Below are 6,582 nucleotides of genomic sequence, written 5' to 3'. Positions count from 1 at the left end.
TCTTAAGTAACAAAAAAAATTTAAGTGTACAGTAAGGCACGGAAAATTTGCAGACACATCCAGCGATTGAACTAATCTGGTATATTGTTCTCATGCGTTTCTCCCCAGTGGCCACATGAGGTTCGCAATTAAGAGCAGAAAGGATGATTTGGGACTGTATAATGATCACTTGTAGTGGAAACAAAGAAAATAAAAAAATCGGCCTGCGGCTGAATCTAGTTGATGATCCCTGGTTGAGGATGAAGGACTTGATGTGTTGTCCTATGCCTGTCACATAAGCAATGTGCATTCCCAGCAGCGTGATCACAGAGCTAGCTTCCTATGCTAAATTAATGAGTAAACTCCTCAAAATAGAAAATGGGCTGTAATTAGATTGACAAACTATATATAGGCTCCATGTACAGAGTACATTCGATTATTTAGTGTTCCTTGAGCAAAAACAAAAGGAGTTCTGTTCCAAGGCCTACTTCTCTCTGAACATCTCTCTGAGCATGCTGAACATGCTGTTCCATTTCATCAGGCACTGATTGTCAAAGTGAATCAAGTCGATCCTCGCTCGCTTTGCAGTGAAGAGCAGTCCGACACGGCTAAGAATTTCACAGAGGCAGGCAGGCCCTTGTTCATTTTGAGGGACAGCTTCTTTATGTATGGAAAGGAATGAAGCAAGTCCATCTTGTCTGACACACAGGCGTGGTACCCATCCAACTCCCCTGTACCTTGTGACCTTTTTGGCATCAGTGATGAGAAGAAATCATCTTCATATGATGAATGCTGCTCTGTCTCGTCCTCTGTCATTGTGCCAAGATTATGTTTCGTGTAGACCAAACCTGTTTAGTTGTAAATACACAACATACAAATATGGAATATTTCAGCAAATAAATTCTGCTTTATGTGGCAACTTAGTTCATCATATCACGGACATTACAATAGCAGACAGACTTTCCACACTTATTCTCAGATACTGGGACTGTAGTGAGTTCATCAGTTTTTCAGACCTAACAAGTTGTCTAACGTTGCGATGAGTCCACGCCTAGCTGTACCGATTGTACAATTATATATATATATATGCACACTTGGACTAACTGAGTCTCAGGCTTTTAGATTAACGTTATCCTAATTTACAAAGACAATTTACAGTACATTGCAAAAAAATCCTATGGCCCCTCTAAATACTGTGTCATGAAAATTAGATAGCTATCTATACTAGCGAGCTAGTTATCTTACCTCTACAATATTTCCTGAAGTTCGAGGCAGAGTTTGTGTAGGCTGCCACCTCTGACATCCTGGGTAAGCAAAGCTTGCATTGCATCACCTCTCTTGTGCTTGAAGAACTGGTCACAGTCTCCTCCGTCTCCATTGTTTTCACACACACCGCTTTGATATAAAAAACATTCCTCTCTTTCATGACACGTCTCAAACTAAACTAAGTTATTTTTGCATTTTATAAAATCTCCATTCACTTTGTGCGCACAGCTTGATATGATTGGCCTATATTGGTGTGATGCGTGACATTTTGTTTGATTGGTCACAGACTAAACAACGATTACCTTTTTTTGGAGGGGATCAGTAAGCAAACTTTCCTTGCCCTCATGATCTACTATTATGGATAACCTACAAAATAGTGTACTCTGTAACGGATGGTTTTAATAAGGTAGAGAAGTACAATACTTCAGTCAAAACATACGTAAGTAAAAGTTAAATGATCGTCTTTGAAAAATGCTAAAATTGCATGGAAAAGCTAGTCAATTACAGTAACAAGAGTATTTGTAATTAGTTACTTCCATCCCTGACAACCAGACACAACCTGACCCTCTTCTGCTCCATCTCCTGTGGGTGTCCCTCACTCCCTTCCGTCACTGCATCAGATGCCAAAGCCTTCTGTCTCCCACAGTCCCCAAAGAGAGAAACATACTGTAGAGAAGAACAAAGACTTTGCATGGGTGCAGTCATCTGGAGAATTCAAACGAGTGTTGTTATTGCAGCTATGAAATGAATAGGCAGGGCCTAAAGGTGTCTTAATGTGAAATGTAATGTGTGATAAAGAGAGTTCACAGGGTTTGCAATGTTTCATAGGTCTGGGAGGGGCGGAGAAGGCCAAAAGAGTAGTTGCCCAAGAATATCCTTTGCTTGGCTTGTTCTCTGCTAGAGTCTCCTCCGCATCAGGAAATTTGCTTATTCCTGGACGTCCCCGACGATGTAGAGACAAAATTCCATTGAACTGTAAGTCGCCTTTTGAGTGACAGCGCCAGAAAGTTTTCAACACAGGAAATCTACACGAGACAAAAGTACCTTGAGTGCAGTTGAAAATTAAAGGCAAATGCCCCAGCTTTTCACCATCTATTTCACATCCGCTGTAAAGATAACGCAGATCGAAAACATCCTGACGTCTTCTTATGTTGAGGCATGTTCATTTGTAACTGGTAATTATTTGTGAGGATGTGTGAGGTATGCACTGTTATGTCTAACAAAGACAACAAAGTTCAGTTTTAAGAAACTTGGACACCATTCTTTAATTGATTTACATTTTCTACTGAGGGCCCTTGGCATGTTGGGAAAAGGTTAGCAGTACCGTAATAAAGGTTGTAAACTGCATTTTGTAACTTGTATTTATGCACAATGGAATAATAAAACTTAAAAAAAATCTAATTTGTGGATCCTTTGCCTTTCAACGACTTTAGTGGTGTTGTTTTAGACTTTCATACACACCAATTCTCAGTAAATTGGATGGAACCATACTTGAAACTTTACTCCTTTAACTAATGATATCTGGGTGACATAGATCATAAATTCCTGTTCCAGTATAAAATAAAAGAATCACACTGTAGGTAAAGCCAATCAAATGAAGATATTTTGAATAGCTCTTGATGAAGTGTAATACACAAATTACAGCATTTCAGAAGAACCGTCTCCCACCAGTGGAGAGAAAGATAAGAAAGTAAATGCTGCATAGACGGTATATAGATCGAAACAAAACTAAAACAGTACTATTCCAGCAGCAGAGGATGTCAAATGACTGTCCTGAAAAAATAAAGTCCTACATTAATTTAAATTCCCTTTGGGGCATAATTCTGAAAGTGTCCAGATATTAGCTTGGGATATTATAGGAGAACGTCCCAATCCCACATCAGACAGAGACACCTGGATCATGTTCATTACGGCATGCAACGGGAAAACTTAAAATCTGCGTTCCTCCCTGTTTAAGGGTGTTTTCACATATAGTCCTCTTTAAAAGAACCGATCTCAGCCGACTTTAAAGTGAACTATGGGCTAAAATATAACAAAAGAACACAGTTCTCTTTGTATTCACACGGCACTTGCCTTTGAATGAGGATTCAACTCTTTTTCCAGTTCACTTAATCTATTTTGTGGTCCTAGTCCTCTTTGCATTCACATTGTTATGTTTAGAAAGGAACCAACAGGTTTTTCCAACATTCACTCAATGCACTCTGGGTTTTTACCATGTGGAGGACAATCCATTCGATCAGAATGTGTTATCAGACAGCTAGATGTACATACTTACATTTTGGAAGCTAATAGATTGCATTTAGTTAAAAGATGAGTAATTGTAATCAATTACTATTAACAAGACACTATGAACATGTCAATATTATTAGTAACATAATACATAGCAGAAGAATAACTGCGGATTAAATAATGCTAGAATTGAACACTGTACACCCCATGTAGGCCATTGCCCTTTTATGGCTGCTGTCCCTGTACAAGGATCAACATCAGCGGAAGTTTCAGAGTGACAACTAATAGTACTCGATACAACTCAAACTTTCATTAAAACACACATGCAGGGTACTCAATTAAAGCTACACTCGTTGTGAATCGAGCCAACATGTCAGATTTTTTAAATGCTTTTTGGCGAAAGCATGAGAAGCATGAGAAGCTATTATCTGATAGCATGCAACCCCCCGAAATACCTAACCAAAATAATTAGCGTAGCCGGCGCTACACAAAACGCAGAAATAAAATATAAAACATTCATTACCTTTGACGAGCTTCTTAGTTGGCACTCCTATATGTCCCATAAACATCACAATTGGGTCTTTTTTTCGATTAAATCCATCCATGTATACACAAAATGTCCATTTATGAAGCCCATCTGATCCAGGAAAAAACTGCTTTCCAAAACGCAACGTCATTTTTTTTAATTAAAAAAGTTCCCTATAAACTTTGACAAAACACTTCAAACTACTTTTGTAATCCAACTTTAGGTATTAGTAAACGTTAATAATCGATCAAATTGATCACGGGGCGATCTGTATTCAATAGCAGCAAGTCTTGAAATCATGGTCCATATTCTCTCTTTCAAAACTTCCTCCTGTGTACTCGATGACAGGAAGTGCCTATTTCTCATTTCACCAAGGATTAACTTCAACCCAATTGCCAAGACTGGCGACATCGTGTGGAAGCTGTAGGAACTGTAAACTGGGCCATATCTATTTTGTCTTGCCATAGACAATACAGAGACTGGTGGAGGGATATTTTTTTTGTTTTTTTTTGTGAACAGTTTTCCTTGGGGTTTTGACTGCTACACACGTTCTGTTATAGTCACAGACATGATTTAACCAGTTTTAGAAACTGCAGAGTGTTTGCTATCCACACATACTAATCATATGCATATACTATATTCCTGGCATGAGTAGCAGGACGTTGAAATTTTGCGCGATTTTTAACAAAAAGCTGAAAGAATTCACAGCCTCTTTAAAGAGAGCTACAATTTAACATTGTACACCCCATGTAGGCCATTGCCCCTTTAAGAGCTAGAATTGATTTTGTACCCTATATTGTGATCCTCCCCAAATATGTTGTCTTCTCACACTATTCAAACCCCCCAATCAAATAAATCATTTACGAAGCACTCGAATCCTTATAGAGAACATATTACAAACAAATAATCTGAACAAAAAATTCCACACATTTTGGAATGTATGTGCATCCTTGACAGACGCTAATCAATATCCATAAACGGCTCACGTTCTTCCTGCGAACCTGCATCATCATCTTCCCTCTTTTGTGTCACCAATGTGAGAATTTATGGCACTGGCAGGGGAAATGGTGTTGTAGTAGTTCTAGTGTGTGGTGCAGGAATAATAACAAGGGAACCTGGGGAACTTTATGTTCAATTTTGTCTAAAAAAAAAAGGGAAGTCCACAGGACCAAAGGGAAGTCCACAGGACCAAAGGGAAGTCCACAGGACCAAAGGGAAGTCCACAGGACCAAAGGGAAGTCCACAGGACCAAAGGGAAGTCCACGGACCACACCTCTCGAGATGGTCTCAGTTCAGTTTGCTCCAGGGGCTCTTTTGAGGTGTCCGAGTTCCTTTGGAGTGTTCACACTTCACATAAAATTGGCTGAAAGGAACCAAGTGTGAAATCCCATGTCTGTTTTCTTCAGTTTGGAGCATACTGAAATAGGCTCAGAGGTTACTGTTGGAAGGAATCACAGTTGAGCTGAGTCACAAGGGATCACCACTTAACACCATCAAGGAACCGACATTTGCACAGATGCCAAATTAACTACAAAGAAACCCTATGTGAAAAGCACCCAACAAGGACCTGGCCTGAGAATGCTTGTTACACCATGCAGTAACTATTATTGGATGTAATATCTTCTTTGGCCAGAGTCCAAAACATTTTGGGAAGTCGTGATTGTATACCAAGTCTGAGGGGTTCGTGGAGGCATGGTGAGGCAGATATGAACTTGGCATTGAACCTATTCTGTGCAATCAGGAGGTGGCTGTTGAATGACTGGCACTGGAAATATGTATAGTGGACAAGGGCAGTTGGATGCCCATCGACGTGATAACTTGAATGGAAAAACTGGGACAAGAAGCAGAAAATGGTTGAATTGCATGCTAATTGTCTTTTTGGCATCACTCGTAAAGCCCTGTGCGCTGAAATCACAGACAATCTCTGCGTGGGTTTGAAACATCCGCTTCCTCTTGTCCAGTTCACATCCAACCCACCTCTCCTCCACAGCTGCTACCTATTGTGAGCAGAACACTCTTCCCACAAACAGGAAGGTGGGAGGACATCTTTCCAGAAAAGTACTAGTCAAAAGTCAAAAGAAACCTGAAACATTTTTAGAGGCACTCGTTTATAAGAATTACATAGAGTTCATTGAAGATGAATTTGACCCATAAAAAAAATTACATAGCATGTACAAAGAAAGAGACATCAATAGGCTATAAAGCAGTAGTCTCAATAAACCTCTCCTGGAGTTTGTCACTCAAATTGTGACTGGAAATTATGACAAAATGGTATGACTGTTCATATTAAGCAGGAGTGATACCAAAGCACTGTCTCCTAACCTGCTTCCCCTTCTTCAGACAATACCTATGTAATATAACCCGAGGAATGACTCGTAAGGCTGCCGTTGTCAATGGGTAAATTAATGGACTTGCCTAATTAAAAACGGCAACAAAAACAGGGTAATCCAATAGGCCGAACGCCGTCCAATCATCTGCCACTACGCACTACTATTCACAATACACAACCTCTGAGATTAGGTGTCTTCTTAAATCGTACAGCAAATATACAATGGCTAGGCCTAAATATAGCTTGTGTGAAT

The sequence above is a fragment of the Oncorhynchus keta genome, chromosome 7 (assembly GCF_023373465.1).
Source record: "Oncorhynchus keta strain PuntledgeMale-10-30-2019 chromosome 7, Oket_V2, whole genome shotgun sequence".
NCBI classification, from domain to species: Eukaryota; Metazoa; Chordata; class Actinopteri; order Salmoniformes; family Salmonidae; genus Oncorhynchus; species Oncorhynchus keta.
Note: the sequence above shows the minus strand (reverse complement) of the source record.